The sequence below is a fragment of the Oreochromis niloticus genome, linkage group LG23 (genome assembly GCF_001858045.2).
Source record: "Oreochromis niloticus isolate F11D_XX linkage group LG23, O_niloticus_UMD_NMBU, whole genome shotgun sequence".
NCBI classification, from domain to species: domain Eukaryota; kingdom Metazoa; phylum Chordata; class Actinopteri; order Cichliformes; family Cichlidae; genus Oreochromis; species Oreochromis niloticus.
This window is the reverse complement of record NC_031986.2, coordinates 30,205,847-30,230,438: the sequence shown is the minus strand read 5'-3', so window position 1 is coordinate 30,230,438 and position 24,592 is coordinate 30,205,847. Positions and strand designations below refer to the sequence as shown.

The 24,592-nt window shown below is 38.2% G+C and overlaps 1 protein-coding gene across 3 annotated transcripts in view; it reads right to left on the bottom strand.

The window, feature by feature from the left end:
- The window catches only part of naaladl2 (N-acetylated alpha-linked acidic dipeptidase like 2), a 460,031-nt gene that overhangs the window by 213,322 nt on the left and 222,117 nt on the right, over positions 1–24,592 (bottom strand). The gene's annotated exons all lie outside the window — the stretch shown is intronic.

Sequence of the window (24,592 nt, the reverse complement as noted above, 5' to 3'; positions counted from 1 at the left end):
TGGAGATAAACAGAAAGCAAGATCCCATTACTTTCCAGAACTGTTCATTGAAATGTATTTAGTTTTCCTAAGCAAATTTACTTGATAAGTGATTGTGTTTGTTTAATAATGAATCATGAACAAATACTGTGAAAAGCTGTGAAATTATAATGACCGTCATTCCCACAGCATTGCAAACTGTCAAGCTGTAAAGCATCTATATTTCTCTGTAAAATTTAACAAAAACTGCTTTAAATTTTATACATCTCCTTTTTAGTTTGTCTCTTTGTGCACCTCTGGAAAACTTCCAGAAAAATTGCACTTATTTTTAGACATATTGTTTTTTTATCTTCACTCATTACCAGTTTAGCTCATGATATCTGGTTGCCTGAACTATTGTCTTCATAGAACAAAAGTATTCCAGCTGAAGGGTAGATAATTTGACACATTGGAAAAGATCATGTGCAAATTGCAGATGCCCAACTGCAAGTCTTCAAAGTGGGACCTCCAATTAATGATCTAAAAACAGCAGCCACTCTTGAGTTGGTGCAGCACTCCTCAAAGAGATGACCTACAATGGGAGACTGGCCAAATCTGAGTCAGACTGTTCTTGAAATGTTTTTCAGAATTACTGTGAGGTCATGGACCAGTAAAAAAAACTATTTTGTTAAAACTGAGTGAGGATTAAACAGGATGCCATTCCAAACATGATAAAAATCTATCAAGCTGTCAGCAATTTCAATTCCATTTAATTCAATTTGATTTATGCAGTACCAAATCACAACAACAATTGCCTCAAGATGCTACATGGAACATCAAATTTGTAATACCATAAAAATGTAGTCTGATAAACCCGTATAACTCATAAGGAACTGACTGAAATTGTTTGTGCACAAGAACGAGAACTATGAATCTGTGAATATTCCCTTTTTTGTGCTTTTAAACTGGGAAAAGGTATCAGCACGCAACATGAGCCTGCAGTCCTCTACGACATTATATTTCACAGTTGGAAAGACATTCATGACCATAACATTCACATGAAGGCTTTTTTTAATAAAGACCCCATGACATTCTTCAAAACTGTTCTTTATACTAAAGTATTTGTTCACATAGAAACCCAACTCCATTTAGCAGTTCAACATTTGGAGAATTCGACTAACTGAGCTTCATTATTTTTTTATCAATTAATAAAGCAGATCTTTTTGTATGTAATTCTTCTTCTGGCTGAGTTCTTTGAAGCCTTTCTTACACCCAGACTCCTCACAGGAGCTGTCAGTCTGTCATTTCCGTTTTCCTAATTGCAGGAAAGAGATGTCAATAAAATTTGATCCTTCGGCCTTATTCGAGTCTTCTCTTCAGGTTTGTTTGGTTCCTGATGTTTACTCTCTTTATTGTTCTGACTCTGAGAGGTCTGGACTCTAAAGTTCAGCAATAAAGACATTTCCAGATTGGACTGGCTGGTATTTCATCCTCATGCTGAAGAAACATTTTTCAGCACTGAACAAAAGCTGGTTACAAAAGTACAAAAATATCTATCTATCTACATTTCTTTTTTGGCTTGAGCGATGCTAAATAATATAAGAATAACATATGGATAGCCCTGATAAAGATGGGTCACGGTCTATATCTATTTTGTCTATCTGTAAGTAGGAGGGCAACATTTATGTATGCCTGCAGAATGTGCTTGTGTGTTTATTGTGTGTGATATCTATATCAGTCTCAGCAGCAGATGGCCCAAACACACAATTGTGCCATTCTCTAGTCAGCAGGCCACGTCTCATAGCTCGCCAGGAGCAGCAGCAGGAGGCATTGTGTGTGTTGCTGTGTTAGTTTGTGTTTTCTTGTGTATGTGTGTGGAAGACCTTCATCTATAATCCAAGCTGTTGGAAGGGCTCCCTGTGGTTTGGGACACGTGCCCAATTCTAACGATACGTCGTGTCTCAAGTGACTTGAGTGTGTCTGTGTTTGCTTGTATGTGTCAATCTACACAGCTGTGTTGAAAAGACTTCTTATTGCTTACCTACCAAACCCAATTATTCAGAACACATTCATCTGTCTTTAAATTTAAAAGCCAAATTCAGATCCTTTAGTAAAAGTAGCATTTTTAGCTAGCATTATGGAACGAGTCAGAACTTCTGTTGTCAGCTAACTTGTATGAGCATGTGAAACAAAGGGTCCTAAATGTCCTACATGCATATTAATTTTGGGATACAAATAAGAGCATAAACCTAATTAGCATCATCTGGCTCTGGTGTTTCACCTGTGTCTACACACAACATAAGCTGTAAGGCCACAAGAAAGCAATTAGCTAATCACATCAGCCTCGGACGCAATAATAGCTCGTAAACCATCCATCCATGTTAATACTCCAACATAAGCTGCCACAGCTAATTTCATTGCAGGCAAACCTGGACTTTCGCTTGTGCTTTCAGGTTTGGTTGGGTAAAAATTTATATATGCTATGTGTCAACACATTCTTCTTACCTTGTTCGCTTACAGTAACATCTAAAATCACACCAACTAGTCAGACAAAGGTGGTTGCCAACTAAGTTGACCCAGGGTTTCCGAATCATGCACATTCACACGAAAAGGGTAGCAGTGCCCTCTTTTAGGATAATTGTGAAGGTGTATAGAACAAAAAAATTGTCTTAAAATGATTTAAAAAAGAACCTAAATTTCGTACTGATGTTCATCACAGTATTAATGATGTAATGAAGCAACACTGTCTTACAGACCTTCATAACACTAAAATCCCAGGTTTAACCCTGAAGACAAACAAGCGAATATATAATGTGTCATTCCCAAAGGACACTGGTCACTTGGTGCAGTGGGCCACATTACCATTTTGTGATATAATTTATTAAAACTTTAATGGAGCCATGTTTGAGACTCCAGTAAAACTGTCATTTTAGAAGGTTACTACCCCATCAATATCATGTGAAGATGTGTCCTGTTTAAGCCAGATGGCTCCTCTTCTTCTTCTTGACATTTTCTTCCAACTAATAGGATTGAGCATGGATATCGCGTACAATATCTGTATTTATTTTATGGCAAATAATTCTAAAAGGCTGTTCAGAAACTTCAAAAAACAAGAAAATCTGTGTTATTTCCATGCTGTGTAACCTTTCCTACGCCTGCAGAGATACTCTGATTGTTTTGAAGTGTTAATATGGCCGCATTTGAGGGCTGGCAAATATCTTTATCTGATGAGTGGATTGAATCCTTTCCTCTGAAGCCGCTCTACCCCACAGAGATTGATGAAAAACTGTTTATTCAAACTTCAGCGAGCTGCAATTGTTTCATGAAAGGCTTTTTTTTTTTTTTAATGTTTCATATCTCGTCTCTTCTAAAGCATCTGAGCTTTAATTAATTCTTTATTCACAATATCACTGACAAATGGGGTGAGGAAGAGAAATGTCTCTTCATCCTGATTTGAAATAACAGTTCAAAGTCTGGTCCCAAACTCCCAAGCTTCAATTTCTATGCAAGTCAAAAGCTTTTCTATTATTAAAGATGGAAAATGGCAATGCTTCTTCAAAGCCAGTTTTTAGCATCTATGCACCATCTCCTTTCAAACAGAGCCAGACAAATTAACTTTGGCAAAGAATACATTTGTGGTCTTATTTTGATTTGTGTTTTTATTGCATGTTTTATGTTTGCTATAATGGTAATATGTAAGAGCTATTAGCATGAGAGCAGGCAGATAAATCACATGTTTCTCCCATGCATATTGCAGATATAATTGCCTCTGTGGGAGCTCGATGTGCTTTCTTGGGCCAAGCAGACTTGGGATATGAGCTGCTGTTGCCTCTGCTGGCAGCTGCTGAGGATAATATATTCCTGTAGAGCACAATCATTTTAATAGCTCATCCATTTGTTGAGGAGACAATTGATTTTCTCTGTTTCCATACACGTTAGTCACATTTGATTTCTCTCGTCCCATTTGCATTTGTCACATTTTAAGAGCGTGGCGCCTGTGCTCAGGCGCCATGATAGGAAATCTTTATTCAGGTGCCAGGGCTAGTGTTAAGGTGGAATGCAAGTGATGATAGAGGCTGCCAATAACGACGACTCCACTCATCACTGGCACTTTTACGCACATCAAGTAAGGACGGAGAAATTAGCAAAGCAGATCAGAGAGACAGCAGAGAGTTAAATCACTGATACAAGGACAGTGAATTCTGTGGCAACGTTGGAAAGATGATTTGAAACATTTTCAAATATTTCTAGTCTGATAAACCTAATTCAGTGCTAAATAAACTAATATCATAATATTCTATTATTTTCTAAAAAGAACTTACAGAACTGTGGAAACGTCTGGAGCCAGCCCTCATTTATTATGCTCCTGAGGATCGAACACTAACTCTAAAGGTCTTTCAACATTTTACTTTAGCCATTGGCTGCTTTTTCATTTTCAATCCAGTCCTTGTATCTGACAGTTTACAGAGTAATGTCTTTTAAGCCACTTGATACGGACCTATGAATCTGTCAAACTACCACTGATATGTGACTCTTTGTTGCTTCACAGACCTGTCTGTTGGAAATGAGCAGCAGAGATGGAGCATTTCCAGTACTTGACCAGACCACCTGAAACACATCAGCCCAATAAGCGACAGTTCAAAACATCCAGCGTTGCCATTCAGACCTCACAAGATTATTCAGCTTACTCAGGGTGGTAAACAGGCTGCGTTTTCCTCATGTAATTCTCCTTCATTTGCTAACTGCTTAATCGTGGTCCCCAGAGTTTTCTCTTTCTTTTCACACTAACCTTACTACCTTGGTCATTTTCAACCACCTTTGAGTTTGTATCCCATTTTGACCTCAGAACTTCCAGGCCATACTCACCATAGCTGTTCCTCTGTACCATACCAGCCACTTGGTTATGGCGTTCAACGTATACCATGTCTACAAGAATCTTGCACCCTTCTGTTATGTGCTAGCTTATCATAACATGTCCTTGTGTGGTAGACTCTAGCCTCTGTTGCTCCTGTGCTTAGAGCTTGTTCCTGTTCTGCCATGATTAGTGCATCTGTGCTGTCTTTCACCCCAGCTTTGTCCAGCCATTAGATCAAACACAAATTCCTTTGGCTTGACAAGGATTTTTGTTTTTGGTCAATTATTTATTTTGTGTAAAAATGTTTCTTGGCAATTAAAGTTATACCACTGGAAAAGAGTCCTGTAAAAGACAACATTTAATGTTTAAAATGTAATTCTTGGCTAAATTGTTTAAGCATAGAGGCTGACCTTCAAAAATGTTTTATATTTTTATTGTTCTGAAAGTTGTATTATTATTACATTAAAAAAAAGTTTGGAGATGACAGACAGAAACCAACTAACTAAATATAAATACATAACATAATAATTGTTTCTGTGGCTTAATAAGTATAGATGTATAGTGCCAAATGATGGTACAACATGTATATGGTGGCTTTTTTACTGTCAACAGCAACACAAGATGGTCTGAATGTGTGACTGTGCCATTGAGGATGGCGAGGCAACTACGAGTCTAACACATCAGTGATGGATGAAGGCACAGTTCCGAGAGAAGCTGTCTTTGAATACAGCAGCAGTTAGAGGACCGCTTCTCACTGAATGTAAAATAGGTCCAGTGGTGCTGCGCTCAGCTACACTGCTGAATAGTAATGCACACACGCGGACAGCGCATACACTGTACAATTAACCTTTCACATCCCTGAACAAAATATTACATTTTGCTCTTTGAGTCCTGGTAATAAGGGCTGTCAAGAGATTAGAAAGAGGGAAATTGAGAAAAAGAGGGGAAAACAGTTCAGTTTTAACCACTCACAGCCATCATGATCCTGGTTCGTACAAATCTAATAATGTATTGGGATTGGGACCTTTCCTAATTAATTAATTTAACCCCACCCTTTGACTTTCACAAATCTAATTTGCATTATGGTAATAGAATTCAGTCAATTCAGTGTTGCCACAAAACAGATGTATCTCCATCAGGATTTCATAACAATAAGTTAAAACAAACTAAAGAAACACATCAAATAAACTGTGAAAGTAAAAAACTTGGACAGTTTGTAGTGCTCATTTACAAAAAAAAAAGATAACTAAATACATTTCCCACTCTGTGGGTGGTCTTTATCCTTCAGGCCTGGGTCCTCTATCAGAGACTTCAAGCTCAAGGGATTTGCACAGTGTCTTTGCTGTTTCTAGGACTATATATATATATATATATATATATATATATATATGACTGCTATCAGCTGAAAAACTGATGCACAAATTGCTGTCTATACAAGTAAAACCAAAAACGAAACAAAAGAAAGCTACTGACAGACATCCATGGGACCTCAATTCCAAAAGGATAAAAAGACTTTTATTTGGTGGCAGGAAATTGAATGTTTAGTTTATCTAACAAGTTGTGGATTCTAATTTGAAAGATGTGGGGCTATAGAAGCCATTTTCTTGTTGAAGCAAACAAATTCTTATCATTTGTCTTATTCTTTAGGTGTAAACAATTTTTTTAGATATGCCTGTTTTGCCAACCTGATTCATTGTTCTTGTTTATTAAGAGGAAAAAGAAGAAAAAAAACAGTGAGAGGTGAATGCCAAACTTTAAAGGGATGATCTTATCCTACCACTTTGCATTTTGATGGTAGGAAATGTCCACATTACATTTTTTAGAAGCCGAAAGTAGGATAAAAATAGCTGCTTATAATATGCACACTGAAACAACTTCACAGGACAATTGCAAGAATTAAAAGTAAATCTCATTGTTACAATTGCCACCAAATTCCATGAAAAATATTGGTGACTTTGAGTTACAGTGATAGTGGATGGGGTTGCAACATCTATTAAAATATATTTGAATATGACAGCCATTTCTTTGTAACTCTAACTTTCTCTGTCATTGCTCCTATCAAATTTAAAAATAGCCTAACTCACGGCACACCTGTATGCAATCTGTTTTTCATGACAGTCATTTTGTAATGCAGTGATAGTAAAATAGTGATTCTGTTTGCAGCATATCGCCATAGTAATTTTGGTGCATGGGATGTACAAAAGTAGAAGACGAAGTTATTAAAGTAGCTTATGTCTTTGTTGAATCCAGCAACTGATAGGCCAGAGGTGGCAAATGAGCAATCAGCAGAATCTCTTCTTGTGATTGTGTGACAGTGATGGGAATGATGATTTTTTTTTTCCTTACACAGTTTGCACAGTTCTATGCATATTTGTATTCAGGTCAAATGAACTGATTACAGTTCAATCCAATGAAGTGCAATGTAATACAATACAAGTAGTATAAATTTTATTCAATTCTATTCATATAACATCAGTTTACAACAGCAGTCCAGGTTCACAGTCTCGTAAGGTTAAGCCCTAACAATATTTGAGAGTGGGGACACCAATAAAATACGCAAAAAAGACATTTAGCCACAAAATACAAAATAAGACAAAATCTTTTTTTTCTAGCTGAGTGTGTGTGTGTGTGTGTGTTTATCAAGGAGTGTACTTGATAATCAGAATGAAAAGCCACTATAATGTCCCCTAGGACCCAGAGGCACACAGAGAAAGACCCAGGAGATCCTTAATGTTCCGCAGACCCATAAGAATACTGAAGACCCGAAGACACACATCCCGACGATAACTGCATGCCCAGCCTAGCGGAAGAAGGAGGGATGCCCCAGATGCAGTCCTTGCGGCCAAAGGGTAAGAGCCCAAGAGCACGAGACGCAACAGGCAGCCTGCCCCACCAAGGGGTTTGGGCACCAAGGCCCCAGGAGCCGAAGAACCTCCATCCTCCACAACCATGTCCCACAGGGACCAAGGCTCAGCAAGCCCGACACTCAGGCTAAGCCATACATATACACACGCCCACATATACACAAATACACACACACACACACACACACACATACACACACACACAAAAGCCATTCACTCACACATACCCATACAACAATGACACAAAGAGTCTAATAGGGCCGAACATTAGCCCACGTGACTCTGCATTTTTGCATTTTGAACGTTTTTCTGATTTCTTCCAGATTTTTGTCAACTTTTACAAACAAATTGAGCAGGTTCATGTTGCTAGACAGCATAGAGACACACTTACGGACAGTACAATCTCAAATTCATCAAGAAAGCCAAATCCCAATCATTACACTATTTGTCATTGTATCAGCAGATACTGTTAGTACACTTGAGTCCAATAACTTACCAATAGCTTCTGTTAATGTCTATAAACTGATGTTTTTACAGTGTACATGTCATGTCTGAACACATGCATATGCTGTTTTCAAATACTGTGAGTTGTTCTTTCTGTACAATGTTGCCCAGTTTAAGCAAAAACTATTTTGGAATCTACTTAAGAATAATAGCACCAACTGAAAGGAGGACAGTTTTTTCCTCAGACAGTGCTTTAGTTCTGTATAAACAAAATCAATCTCTCCTCCTCCCTCACTTTCTTTCGCTTCATTTACCAGGTCATGGTGGATCTCTAGCTGTGTGTTAATTGGCCCAGCTCGATGTGTTGGCATTGATTATTAACCCTTCAGAAGATCCCAGTGGGATGGCTTTGAATGCCGAATACAATCACACTCTTAATACCTTGCTCACTCTACCATGTTCTTCTTGCTCATTAGCTTCTTCATCTCTGCTTCATATGCTTCCTTTTTTCCATTCCAATAGTCTTTGCTCATTTTATTTTTTCTCTATACTTCTACGACTGTGATTTCCCTGCTCCTTTCGTGTCAGTTCACATGCGTTCTCTCAAGTGTTGTCGTTCATTAATTCCCAACTCTCAGTCCCTTTTATGCATTACTTACTGGCTGGTGATTGACCCTGAGCAGCTCAGGAGATACATGTGTTATTAAGAAAATATTATGTACGCTGGTGTGAAAAAGCCTGTGCCCCCTTCCTGATTTCCTCTTTTTTTTTTTTGTATGTTTGTCACACTTAATGTTTTGAATCATTAAACAAATTTAAATGTTAGACAAAGATAATACAACTAAACACAAAATACAGTTTCTAAATCAAGGTGTTTATTAATAGGGGTAGAAAAATCTCAACTTACATGGCCCTATGTGAGAAAGTGATTGCCCTCTAAACCTAATAACTGGTTCTTCCCAGCAATCAAGTGTTTGCGACAACTAGCAATGAGTCTTTTACAGTGCTGTGGAGGAATTGTGGCTCATCCCATGTGGAATTGTTGTAATTCAACCTCACTGGAGAGTTTTTAAGCATGAACTGCCTTTTTAAGGTCATGCCACAGCATCTCAATGGGATTCAAGTCAGGACACTGACTAGGCCACTCCAAAGTCGTCACTTTGTTTTTCTTAACCCACTAAGAGGTGAGCTTTGGACCATTGTCCTGCCATAGAACCCAAATGCATTTCAGTTTGAAGTCACAAACAGATGGCCGGACATTCACTACTGTATACAGACGGAAGAAAAAAACAAGTATTCTTGCACAAAAGGTTTTGCAAAGGCCAGAGGTGAGACCTGTTCTATGAAACAACTTTTTCTCCACAACTTTAATTAACTACCTCAAACAATCAGAAAGGCAATAACTGAAGAATCTGAATAATTAAAAACCAAGACTAGTACTAGCACTAGAGTGCCATATTTTACAAAGCATGAGCAACCTTAGAAAATAGAAAAAATACAAAGAAGTTAAAAACATAATAGCGGATTAAAGTAACACAATTGCCTCCCTGCTGGTAACTGATGCCCTCAGGGGTTGGTGCATTGGTGGTTCTTGGTGTCCGGGGCTGGGCGCTCAGGTATGCACCGGCTCACTCCCGGTGGCTACTTGGCGGGGCCTGGTGCCTGTCGCTCGGTCAGGCCTCTTCCGGGGCAAAGGGGGCCCTTGGGCCTCCGGCCTCAGGGCCTGCAACTCGGTTCACTCTGGCACAGCTGGCTGCCGGCAGAGCCGGCGGGCACGCCGGTGCAGCCCCCTCTGGCTTCTGCTCCGTGGCTACTGGGTGACCCCCTCGTCTGGGGATCTCCTCAGCCCTTCCCAGGAAGGTGGCACGGATGCCCCTCCGGTGGTACTCCTTGGGCTCTCGCACTCTGGGGCCTCTGGATGTCTGGAGCCTGGATCTCCTCCATGCCTGCTTCATGCCCTGGGGGACGGGGCTATGGGCCTCCACACCCTCTAGCAGACCATTACATGGGGAAACCTTTTGTATACAAGCGCGTTGATCCACACAGGTGTGCACACGGGTGTTCACTGCTCGTAGACATAAACTACACCTTTCTTAGCTGCTACTTCAAAGCACATTGTGCGCTGTCTGTCCTGCGTGCTGCACAACAACTTTTAATATTTAGTATTTACTGCTGTTCACACTTAGCTAGATTAACGTGATGGTGTTGTGTTTAGTATGTTGCTTTGTTTTTGTTTGGGTTTTTTTTGCTTGTCTTCTCTTCTTTTTCTCTCAACAGGTGATCCAGGAGATTTTTTTTTCTTCTTTCTCTTTGTCTTTATAAGTGCCCTTTCTCACTGTCCCTTTTCCCTTCTGTTTTTCTTTTCCTTCCTCTCTTTCTTTCTCCCTTTCCTATCCCCCAGTCATGTCTGTCCCATCTGTAACAACTGAAAATAAAATAAATAATAACAACAAAGTTTGATCAAATGCCATGATGATCCATTTGGCAGAATAAATCCATTTGGTATCGTTGTTGGTCTTCAGACAACAATTCTGACGGCTAAAGAACCAAATGGGACAGACAAAAAAAAAAAAAAAAGTAACACAATTGTGGATCGGTGTCATTCTCCTATCATTAGGGTATGGATAGATTACAACAGATACAATTAAAATAATGTGTTACTTCTATGTATTCTTTTAATGTCAAAAACAAAATCTGTTTAATTGCAAATTTTATGTAAACTCAACAAGTACAACAACTTTAGTTCAGGCTCTCAGGTTTGCAATTACTTGGCTGGAAATCACTTGCAGTCATTACGGAGTAGTTTCCTCCACTGGCAATCTATATCCCTCATTTGTGCTCATCAAGTCATAGGGATTAGATTCTCTCCAAACAAGCACTTACCCACTAAGGTCCAAGGGACTGTGTCAGGAAAGAGACATTATTTTTCAACATAATTAATTGGTCAGGAAGTGATGTTTTTATACCTGCTACTTATCTTCAACATAATCTTCTGCAGTGCAGGTTAGACTTGCAGCATAAGCTACCATGATTAGAGAAACACCACATGATGCTGACTAACCAAAGTTTAACCCTAAACAAGCCACAAAGAACTGGCCGGCAATTCCTTGGCAACCACTGGTCACAAGGGATAAACGTGTATTCCCTAACCAGCTGGCAAGTTGTTGCAGGAGGTTTCTGGCAGTCACAAGGTGAAAATGCTAATAAGTTATACGATGCAGTACCAACCACCTTAAAGGAAGATAGAGACTTATTTCTAAACACTTGCCAACTACTCACCAGGCAGTAGTGAAATGGTGCAACACTGGTTGTAGTGATGAGGCTAAACTTTGTCTCCATTTCCAGTTTGCAAAGTTTAATAATTTTTTAAATTTACGTTTCACTGACACTAAGCGAGCAGTTGGAGAGTGGTTAAAGATAAGTTGGCATCTTCCATGCAGACGGGTCCACTAGAATTCTGCTAGTGACCAAAGCAAGTTGGCTGGCCTAACCCAGAATCCTGGCTTAAAGTACAGACCTGTATATTTGATTATATAACTCGACCTGCATTTTGGGTATTTATTTGTATTTTTATCTTAATCAATGTTGTTTGCACGGACTACAAATAAAATTAACTTGTAGATAAATCTAATATAAGACTTTTTTATGTAATGTTTATGGTAATATTTCATGAATTATCCCAGGGAAATGAAGAATAACATAGCTTCTGAATGTCTATAACAGGTTATGTATATTTAGTGTAACACACACACACATTTTTTTTTTAATTAATTAATTAATTAATTTTTTTACTACTTTTAATAACACTGTGAATTCACAACACATAGAAAGTGAAAAATGACAGGCTTCAGTTCACTTCCAGTTCTTAGTACAACAGCAAATTGCTAAATTCTTATCTCCCTTCACTATTCACAAATATTAAAAAAGGAGAAAAAGAAATAGCAGTAATAAAATAAAACTATTTAGTGACACATTACTAGGGAATGTGTTACTGACAAACACTGCAGGGGTTGCTGCAGCATCATATTATTAATGCACGATAGTAAAAATGAATCTAACTTAATATCTCACCATTTTAAAATAAACAAAAAGCAGATGGGGCGTTCATGGTCATTACACTTATTAATGTGGGCTAGATGGTCAGTGACCTGCTAAAACACTATTATTGTGTTTACAGATGTGTATTTGGATGCTCTGGGATTCTGGGCAGAAAACAAAGCACATCAATGCTGTGTAACCTTCTGACTTGCACCGTAAGATAGTGGATGATTTGGGTCACCTAATTTTCTTTAAATACTGCACCACCAGCTGTCATTTTTGTGAAGAATTCCTTTTAAGTATTTGCTGATGTTGCTGTAGCTCTTCTTAGATCAGGTTAGCTTACTCATTCCTACTGCATTAATTAAAAAAAAAAGAAAGACATTTTTATTTAACTTATTGAGTAACACTAAGGATTTACAAATAATTTTGCTCATTTCGAAATTATTAATTGCCTTTGCCAACATTTTGGATACTTATATTTTGACATCTTTCATGCATTTGCTGACTAGAGCTGGGTGTGTAATTAGCTGTTGCTATGGCAAATTAAATGTTTCTACAAAACATCAGAGGTGTAGGTAAAATGAAGGTCATATTTGTGATATACTTTTATGTATTTGATCTGAGATAAAACTAAGAGGAAAAAAATGGGGTGAAGATTTTTGTAAAGTTAAAAAAGAAATTTTCCAAAATAGGATGGCAAGTATTATCATATCATCATCAGAGGCTGGCTGTAAACAGAAGCATAGCTGATTTTAGTGGTCTTTAGTAGCATAACAGACGTGTATTTGAATTAAAATGTCATCAGAATTAAGAACAAGTGTCTATGGACAATATCAGCCAGGTGCAACGAAAGAGCAGCTGACACACCAGCTGATTCAGTGACATTTAAACTGCTCACAACTTCTCTAAAGTCAGCCACATTAATAGTTTATCTACCCTATGTGTCTGGATGCTTTATGTCAGCTTGTGATTGGCTGCAGAAGAAGGGGAAGCTGCTCAGTACCTAAACAACATGCTTAGAATCTCATGATATTCCTTAAATTATTATGGTAAAATTTTGCTAATTGTGCACATTTGAATGATTAAACCAATGATCCAACATATTTTGCAACCACACTGGCGCTGTTTGTTAGTGCTTTGAATTCAGCCACATGCGGCTACAAGCCAGTGTAGTCCTAGTGGCTGTCCCAACCCCTAATACATGGTAAGGATTGCATCAGGAAGGGCATAAAGTCTTGGCCAAATCAAACATGTGAATCATAAAGAATGAGCTTTCCACAACGAATCAGTCAGAGCTCGGGTTAACAATGGCCGCCTCTGGTGCTGTTAGCCAGCAGGGTGGTGGTGGAAACTGTGCTAATATCAGCCAAAGACAAAAGTACACACTGTAGCAAGGCAAGGATACCAAACTCAAGCTCTGTAGCATTAGCTTGCTAAAATATCAGAGAGGTCAGATAACTATTTTAAACTAATAAACCAACCACTCATTGTGTTGAGAGGAGTGGGCTTGCTAGCAAAGCTAATGACTGACGTTATGTTAACGGCTTTACCTTTTCAGCTGCCTGTACGCATTTAGTACATATTCTTCTTTGAATTTAGACGGATGTATCTTTTCAAGAGTCCCCTTCACTCACACAGACTTGCTTTTCTTTCTCTCAGCAGATTCATTATATGACTTGTTAGTGTGAAAACGTGAGTTTGCACCATAAGTGTGCATGCTGTATAGCAGCTTGCAAGTATTCCCACAAAAATTATAGTGCTTTCAAATAACTTGTTTACTGTAACGATCAGCTTTCATCTTCAGTGTCACTGTGAGACTTTGTAGGGACCCTTAATAAACAATTTATTGTTTGTATTCAATTCAAGAGAAGTTTCTTCAAATTCTAGCAAAAGGTAATAAGGGGAAGAACACTTTGAACAGGCAGCTGATGGTCATCTTCCCTGAAATTATGTGAACCTGCTCTCACCTGTGAAGACAACGGGATGCCAGTTTTAGAGCAGCCAGAGTAGCAGTCCCACTAAAGGACTGGCAATGTTTGTTCTGTTCCTCCTCCTTACTCCTTACTTTTCTCTCAAGGCCAAGGTAAGCCAGGGTAAGTAACCAGACACATGAGTACAATAACCTTAGTTTTTGTCTGAATTTAGAAGCGGCAAATGAAAGGTCATGCAGGCCTTTAAGTGTTTAAGACATGCCAGTATTTTAACTGTGATATGGTCCAATCTCTGTAGTAAAATATTGTGGTCGCCATGCTATGCTGCACTGAGGTCTAGCAGGACGAGCACTGAGAGGAATTCACTGTCAAAGGCCATAAGAAGATCATTTGTAAGCTTCCTTAGAAACCTGCTGTATCTGTGTTATGATGCACTCGAAATCCTGCTGAAACTATTCAAATAAACAATTTCTTTGCAAATTATAAGTTAACTTTTTAACAACTCCTCTCCAGCAATTTCTGAAATAGAAGGAAAGTCAGTAATAATTGGTCTATAATTAGCTAAGACAGCTGGTTCAAGTAAAGGCTTTTTAAGTACTAGTTTAGCACCGCCTTAAAAGCCTGTGGTACATAGCCTGTTAATGAAGACAGATTAATCATGTTTAAAATTGAAGCATTCATTCAAAGTAAAAGGTCTTTGAACAGTCTTGCAGGAATGAGGTCTAAAAGACACATTCATGATTTAGAGGATAGAGAAAGAGTAAGTAAATATCAGCAGTTATTAAAGTCTCTATACTTAATGAGATATCTGTTGGGACAACTATGAATAATTTGTTTTTTTCTAATGGTTAAATTAAAACTTTTTATTTGTGAAGCAATTCATAAAGTCATTGCTAGTTAAAGTATAGGGAATAATTGGCTCAACAGAGCTCTGAATTACTTGCTTGCGAGAGTGTTGAAAAGAAACCTGGGGTTGTTGCTGGGCCAAAATCCTTCTACAACAATGTGAGAGACTGATAACGTCATATGCGAAATGATTACTTTAAAGGCGGTTCTACAAGCTACAGGGTCATGAAGTGTACCTAGATTTTCACAGAAGTGCAAAGAGTTCTGTGAAAATCTTCCTTCTCACAACACTGTTTGGGGCAATTTTTAAATAATGGGTCAGTCTGACATTTCTAATGCACTGAGTCTTTAGTCGTTGTTCAGCTGTTTTTAATAAATCATTGATTAGATGTGTCAATACCCGATGTTTTCAGAGTCAACATTCAAAGATTCTCATTTGAGCTCAATCTATTATTTTCCTTATAAATCAGAGACTTGGTTTTCCCCAGATATCGCTGTGCAGTGAACCTCTATCTTTAGCACCAGCAGACATGGACATGAGTGTGTAAGCCTAAGATAAGGCAGAAAGGGACCATCAGAAAGAGGATCAACTTTTTTCAGTTTACATCATTCTTACTTGATCCTTCATTGGCTTTATCCTGCTCTCTGAATCCCTCTATCTACCTGCTAGTATGTGTGTGTATGTGCGAGTGTGTGCGGCTCGGTATCATGGGCTTTAAAAGCTTCATGAAATTTGTAATCCTCCCTCTGCACCGTTATTGATCCTTGCGTAAAGGTTTATCTAGTTCTTTTCATTCCTCACTCATGCAGTCAACACTGTGTTTCGTACACATGCGAAGCATCGTGATGTTAAAATGCAGTGTGAATGCATTGTGCTCAGAAGGAAGTAGTATCTTCCTAGACCAAGAGGAAAAATACCATACACATGTGATCACGTTGGAATACGCAAACCCTCGGGCTAATCACATCAACCAAAGCTGCTGGCAGCATCATTTCAGAGAGATAATCAAGAAATGTTGATAAATACTATTTGCCTTAATACTAAGTGTTAAATACTCTTAAATACTGAACAGTAACTGCCTAAATACTATCTGCTGTCGCTGGAAATGTTAGTTTGGCATTATTGCTGCAAAAGCAATGAAATGAAAACTGCTCACTTCCTACCACTGCTGGGAATGTTTAATGTTGTCTTGGTAAATCCTTTCCTTTTAGAAAATCATGAAAAACCAAATGTAACAAGATGTTTTATCATTTTTGGTACCTTTTAATGGCACAATAGCAAAATTTTAACAATGGACACATTTAAGTTAAATTGATTAATTATTAAATATATGGTTTTATTTTTTATTTAACTGTCAGTAGAGGGTAGGAAGAAACATGTAAACTGTAGAGAACTAAACAAAACCCAGAAAAATAAACAAGTAGATCTTCAAAAAAAGATCTTCCTCATTAACCACTATTTTCCTTTTTACCTTTTTTCTTTTATTATTATGATTTTTTTTGCTTAAGTTTTTGAAATGAAAACAATGTATTTTACGTTTTTTCATCTTTTTTTCATATTTTCAGGGGAAATCAGGCTCAACATTCTGCTTATTAACTGTGGTTTTCTGTTTGCTGCACAGAAATTTACACATTTTTCAAGAAAACCTCCGTTGCCGTGTAAAAAAAAATAGACTGCACTTTGTTGCAAAAAAATGAAACTCATACATCCTTTCACATCCTTTCACTTTGGCTTACATGCATACATTTCAGCAATTTAAAAACTAAACAGAAAAAGAGCATCCTTTATTGTAAAACGCATCTCAGAATCTATTGTGTTATAATTATGGTTGTGTCTGCTTATATTCGCTGCTACAACTGTTCATTAACAGACTCACTGACAGGGACAGAGAGGAGAAGCTGACACAATTAAACAAGAGGCACATGTAAGGATGTGCTACTGTGTGATTTTAGCCCCAAGGAGTGCGTTTTCCATGTAACATGCATGCTCACAGCCTATGTAACTTCTAACCTTCCAGTGTGCTACCCGCTGACACACTATTGTTCGCTGCTCACCTGTCTCTGTTTGAAGTCAGAGCATTACCCCTGGGTTATGAGAAACATTAGACTTTATGATGAAAAAAATAACACGCGTACATGTACATACTGATATGCAAATGCTTTTTGAAGGAATTCCAGCTGCGGGCATTGGAAAGACTGATAGCAATGCAGCTCTTTAATCTTTTGAACCTAAGCTGTTTAATTTTTTTTTGTGTTTGTTTGTTTTATTTTTTTAATATTCACATCCCAGATGCTCCAGCAATCAGTTATTAGCTCATATGCAACTAACCTGCTATATATGTGACATATGTGACAGAGCTTTGGGAATCAAATAGGATTAGGAAATGTCAAAAGTGCCGGCATCAGAAAGATCATAAACCGGCATGGCAAAAGGAAAGCAGTAGGAGTTACAATGCTACTGAGTAAAACGGCACACTACAACTCAACTTCAGCAACCGGAATGAAAAGAAAAAGGAAATGAGTTGAGAGATAAAACTACCATAACAAGATCAATAATTGCAACTACATGCTCAGCTCTAAGTATGGATTGCTATAGGATAAGAGGTCATGATGCACAAGTCTCATTATATCACAGTAATGACAGCGGCTGACACTGAAAACAGACTGATAGATGGTGAGACAACCTCTGACAGTACAAACCTACATCATCATTATCATTAACCTTCCCCAGACAGCTTACTTTCAGCTGTCTCACACATTTTCTCTTATCACACTGTCGGTTGAAAAGAGAGCGAGACAGCTATTTCATTGCTTTGGTCCTCACTGAAATATCAAGGGGATGATGAACTGCAGCAGCTCTGGCGATCAGCAAGTCCTATGCCAATCAGCTTCAGCAGCAAATTCAACATCAGCAAATACTCGAGTGCCTAAGGTTTTTGATAACCACATTAAACATGGGTTATCAAAAACGAGTAAGCATGTTGGTATGCTTCCATTAGCATTTAAGATAGCATTTGGTTTCTAAAGGTATAGTTTCTTGTCTCTTTTCACAAGGAGAAGCTCACAGATCAGATGCATTCTCGTAAAGCCACTAATGCCACTAGAATCTGCAACATCCATAAGTTGTCCTTTTTGTATTGATGCCTTAGCACAGTGGCTGTGACAAATATTAGATGCCAGAAGAAAGTGGTCCTCATTTAAAGAACAGCAGAGTCAATACTGAGACAAGAAAGAGAAAGAGAGAAAGTCACAATGCTTCTACTTCATGTCTGCTTTGTTTTGACTCGCTGACAAGTTTTCTGTGGACTTGTGTTTTACTTTTGCTTTCATTTGCTGGTTTAGTTTGAAAACCAATAGTTATATGGTAACAAAAATTAGGGTCTGGATGACAGGAGACCTCACTGGACCAAGTGCGTTTAATTGAGAAACCAAAGGTTCCTTTACAACAATGCTTGTGTCATGAGTTGGAAGTGAGAGACAACTCTCATTATCTCCAAAAAGTTCTGCAACACAGCACCAACACCTTGCATGTGCTTGTGAGATGCAAGCGGATTTGACAAAATTGCTGTTTTTCGTGCCTTTTTAGTGAGACTGGCCGCCTTTTTTTCTAAGAGTGAACAGACTTCCACATGTGTTGATGGTCAGATTACACATTCGTGATGATGAATCAACTAGTTAGTCAATTTCAGCTTCCCATCATCTGCTGAACTTGGCTATCTTTAGCTGTCGTTGCAAACTTTCAAAGGTGCCTTAAACATTGAGGAACTCTCCCACACAAGGACCTTGCTGAGATACATTTACACATTTACATATGCGTAGCAATCGTTGGTGATTGCTACAGACTTTAAGGGGATAAAATTGTTATGCTGTGCTTTAGTGTTCAGCTTCATTAAGCTGTCTGCTCATTTGCACACCGAATGCCAGTTTGAGAGTGGTTCAAGTGGAATAGTCACACATATTTGCCATTACCTTGTCACCCATCTATGAGAAGATTAACTGTACCAAAGTGCCATCGCTCCATCTGTGTGACTCTCCTACATATCCAACATGGCTGATATTTGTAATGAATTACTAAAAGTATATGCAATATGTATTGGATACCAAGTTTTATCAATACTGTGTTAAATTCAGCATGTCACTAGAATAGCAAAAACAAAAAAAAAATCCCAGCTTAGCTCAGCAAGCAGTTTCTGGGTACAGTTTCTGACAAATCATTACTTAGGGATGTTTAGACTAATGCTTCTTCTCCACTGACGTCTTTAAATTTAAAGAAATCTTGACAGATGTCAGGATTCCAATAACAGCAACAATATAACTACCTCAAACTTTTTTCCACTTGCTTTTTAATACTGCTGCATGACACTAATGTTTTATTCTGGAGTCATAACCCAAGAGCTTCAGGGAGAGCTCTAGATGGATGGGTGGAGCGTTTCAGTGGTTTGGGAGGATGATTTTGGAGCTGCTGCAGCATGGCTGCTTGTTGAAATCAGTGTGTGTGTGTGTTTGTGTGTGTGTGTGTGTGTGTGTGTGTGTGGCTCTGGGTGAAGAGCAGTAGATGAGGCGGCTGGCAAAGATTCATGGTGGAAGGATGACTGTGTGTTTACTGCTGGGTCTCCTAGGGCAACATACACTGGGCTGGAGAGGCATGGCTATCAGTCAGTGTGACATACTCACATTTGTGTAACCCAGAAAATAAACACAGGCTCATCCACATGCACAAAGAATTGTTTTAAAAACTGTATTCACATATTCTGTATTGGAACATCTGCAAACACCAGATGTTTTATTTTATTTTATTTATTATTATTTGCGAGCAAAAGGCACCAAAGTTCTGGGAAATTAACCTATCAATCTACAGTGCAGTGTAGCTGTGTTTTTACTTCTTCTAACCTGTCACCCTGTTCTCTCTGCAGTCTGTTAGCTCACTGTAAGAGTTTGACAAGTGTCATTTAGTAATGATGGCCCTAGGCTCGTCACTGTACCAACAAGCAAAAAAAATGATGACTTCATGTACTGCGGGGAGCAGTTTCTCTTATCACATGATAGCACGAAGCTACTTTGTCACAAAATCCCAAAGCTGTTTTCACATGTGGCGACATCATTACATCACTTGTATATGGATTCACTGTTAGCAAAACATGCATGATCGCATAACTGCGCTTTCAGTGTTGTCTGTAAATGGAGAAGCATGTTGGAAAAAAATAGAAGAATGTTAAAATAAGAATGAAATTTGTTATTGTTTTACTTAGATCTTCATTATTTGTGTCTCTGTGTGGCAGCTGTTTCAGTGTTGCGAGTTTCCTTTTTAGGGAGCAGAAATAAAGAGTGAGAATAAAACTTTGAAAAGAAAAATGGGATGGGGTGGGCTGCCAGGTGGACCAGTCAATGTTTTGACAGTTTACCCACAGCACGGTATAGTCATGGCAGCAGCCTGTCACTCTCAGATACCCTCCTGAGGCTCATTTACGTCTGTGTGTCTCCTGCTTTCTCTGCCTTGGTTTGTGCTCCTCTCTTTTTCTCCATCCTCACACTGGCTTCAATCCCTTCCCTTCTCCCCATATATTCATCCCACAAATTCCTCTGTTCTCTCACTCTTTCTTCCTTTCCTTTCAAGTTTCATGAAGACAGAGCTAGAAAGAAAGTTAGCTCCTGCTATGCTGTTTGTCTCCCTCCACATCCAGACCTCCTTCTGTGCTTTAGAGTTCCTGAAAAGGCTGAGAATAAAGGCTGAAATATCCAGCATACTATCAGATGCTATATTCGGGCTGTGTAATGAGTTACTTGAGAGGGCAAATCTGGTCAATGATTTTTTAATGTTTTTTAGTACTTAAATTCTTTTGGTGAATTGTTTCAGTGTGTGAACTGACACAGTAAAATAGGTCATTTGGCATGCCAGTTGCATTTCACAACTATAATAGTTATAATGTGTTCTTGGCATGGATTCTATATGTGGGGATTTTATCTGAATCATATATAAAATTCATAAAATATCATGGACATTCATATTTTCTTGACTTTGTCTTCAAAAAGCTTAAGATTTTCACCATGTAGAAAGATAATAATGGAATCTATAGGAGAAGCACCATTTCAACATCACGCAAGATGATTTTTGTAAGCTTACCGATATTCTGGCATGCCCAGCACCTCTCTGTTTTGTGAGATATGACCATTTCTTTCTCCAGAATTTTCTTAATTATCAGTAAAAAGAACAAAAATTTTTACATAATACAAATGCAAACTCATCTAGTAAATATGACTTTTCCAATATCTTTTAATGGTCGCCTAGACATGGTTTCCAAAAGTGTTTTGGTTTGATTTTTCCACAATCTAGTCCTCCTGCTGTTAAAAGGTGGTTTTTCCTTCCCACTGTTGCCAAAGAGCTTGCTCAGAGAGGGTGATGTGATTATTAGGGTTTTCTCTGTTTACTTTTTATTATTCTGGGGTCTTTACTTTATAATATAAAGTGCCACATCCGCATTCATGGACCAGTCCCACTTCTTCACTCTTCTCATTGATGATGTCGACTATTTTCTTATTTCTTTTTTTTCTTCAGATGGTTATTACAGTGCCGTCTGCATACCTCAGATTATTAATGAGGTCCCCACCAAGCACAACTCCTGGCATTCCTTGAGTCTCAGGCATGATGTACTTATTGTACAGAGAAATATGTCAGGTGACACCACACCTGCCGTACAGCTCTTCTGATTTTGACAAATTCTAAAGAAAAATTCTCACTTCTGTTTACTGCAGTTTGTTCCCAGTTCAGGTTCTTCTTTTTTATTTCAAAAATGATGTAAAATTACAGTCAAAAGAGGAATACATTAGATTAGTAACATAAAGGTGGACTTTAGATTCAGTGTATATGCTGTAATGTTGTGCTGTGTCTGCATTTTTAGCTCACAACTATACAAATGACTGGTTATTTGATAAGTTGACCAAGAAAGATAAACTGTAATTCAGGAATGCTCAGACGTTTCAGAAACCTAACAAGTCAGTACGGTATAATACAATAAGCCCTGCATTGGGACATATCACTGTTTTAAAAAACTTGCAGACAACTAAGAGTCTTTTCATTTTCATTTTACAAATATTCAGCCACTTGTCCTTGTAGATCACTCTAAGCCCTGAGCTACTTTTCAGCTGTATTATACATAAAGCATGATTAAGATCACCCAGATTGATTTTCAGTAAAGTTCATGTGTGAGTCACACTAGAATGTAAAGCTTAAGATAACTCGTCTGTTGTAGAAGCCATCCTCCTTTTAGCTTTCATTTCTTAATTAACTGCATGATTAGTGATTTGGGGGCTGTTAGTTGATTGGAAGTTGGGTATAATGTATACATATTAACAAACTTTATTATTAACTGTTTTCTCTTTAAGTTTTGATTGCACCACTTAAATAAGGCACATTACAATAAAATACTGGAACGCCTCGTTTTTTCTTTTGTTGGACTGTATAAACTGAACACATGTTTATGTGCATTTCATGAGTGAATGTAAAACGGTAACCATGAGTGCATGGCATTTTAAAATTATTTAGAGATCCTCTCCTCTGAAAATAAAGGTTAAGTCACTACTAAATAAAAAAAAACATGTTAAAAAGGATATTTTGTAAGGATTTACTTTTATTCCACGAGCGCTTTTATAAGCTACATGTACAGCTTTAACAGAAGCCCCTGGGGAAGTTTCACTGTATAAAGCTGCTTGCACCTGCTGCTAACACAGGTATTGATCAGAGGGATACTGCTGTGGCAGACAGCTCTGTGGTAAAGTAATTACCTGTAGGCTTCACACTCCAGGGAGGTGTTTATAAGTCTATGTGAGCATGTGTGTGTGTCTACAAGTAAAGTATGTCAGATGATACACACACACACGCATGCAACTATAATTGAAAGTGGATGGCTTGTCTCAGCACGTTCACCATGACGAACTAAACTACATTAATGTCTCGGTGCCCACCTTATTACAAGCTTTGGTAATTACCCAGCTGGGCAGTCTGAGGGACTCACAAGAGGGAGAGTGGGACAGTAAGTGGATGCATATTGGTTAATAGAATCCTTGATTAATGCCTTTTAGGTATAATCCTAATAACGAGTAAAAAGAACCAAGAAAAGAAACTTTTTTTTCTTAAATGCACACAGGGAAAATTTTACAGCTGTGCACATTACAAAGACTTCACATCATGCTAGTCGATTTACACCTGCAAATTTATTCAGACAATACTGCACGCTTGTCTAAACTTGTACATGAGGAAGCACGTGTTTGCTGCACATATTATAATTATCACCATTAATATTTCTGTTCATTAGGACACACTTAATAATTGTAAAAAGATAAATGTCATAAAATTGGAAGTATAACGGTTACAATTTCACTCCATGGCCGTACCTTTGCTAAAAGCCAAGATGATTTCCCAATGGAGCCAATAAAACTGTGCACATTTACTGTGTAAAGCCAAGTGTTTACCAAATAGTATACAATCTAGTGGAGCCTCATGTGTGAGCATTTGGATGAGTGAATGAGTCTCAGCCATCTTAACAGCCTCTATTCCCACTGGCTCCAGATAAATGAGTTTCCACTGTAATTTGCACTGAGCTGTGCAAAACGACTATACCGACTTTTTTTTATTTATACTCTGCAAGTATGAGGGTAGAAATTACGCAAGGGAAATTCCAAGTGCTTTCTAAAAGAAAAAAAAAGACTAATGACTACAAAACTTTGGAACCTACTTTCCTTTACAACAAAAAAAAAAACAAATACAAAAAAACCTTTATATACATACCCAGCAGCAAAATGTGTACCTGCCCACTAGCAACTAAATATTTAGTTGTAATGTGTCAAACTCATCAGCAGCCATCAAGAAAAAGAGTTTGATGCATGTCTACATCAAAACGACAGGCAGCAGAGACATCTGCTCTGATGGCAAATAATACACAAAAACACACACGCATACTCTCCCCACTGAGTGCCTCTAGCACCAGCCCTCATCAACACTGCTGATTTGTGGTCGTGGCAGCTCTCAGCCATGTTTGACTCTGATTGGCCATGTAACCTTTTAGTTGATGTCTGACTGTCTTGTCACATCTCAGCAACAAACACAACCTACAGCCCATCAACTCGCGCAACATTGACATTTGTCTGTCTTGTCATGTCTCAGTGCGGCAGTGTAAGAAATGATGGATGTTGGGTGTTACATAAGGGGAACAGGGATGGGACATCTTGAGTAAAGCAGCAAGAAGTGTAAAAGCAGCAGAGACTTTTGTCATTCTTGAATGAGACATTCCACAGATAGAGAAGGGAATAGCACTGAAAACAGACCAGACGCACTCCAAACTCCTAAATCTATCCCCAGATGCACACACAAAGCTCGCTTGAAGTGGTGGAGGATATTCTGAGCATGTCTGCATTACAGAACAGCGGGAGCTCATCGTAGCAGCATTTTTATCAACACAAAGTTAAAGTAATAGTGACATTAGAAAGCCTCTCTATCGCTATTTTATTTTATCATTTTATTTTTTTCTCTCTCTTTCAAACACACTCTTTCTGATGATCATTGTGTGGAAACTATTCTGTAAATGCAGTTCAGGTTATCAGCTAATATAAAATAAAGGAATCGATAGGAGTTAGTGGCTGATATGCTCCCATAGTATAGA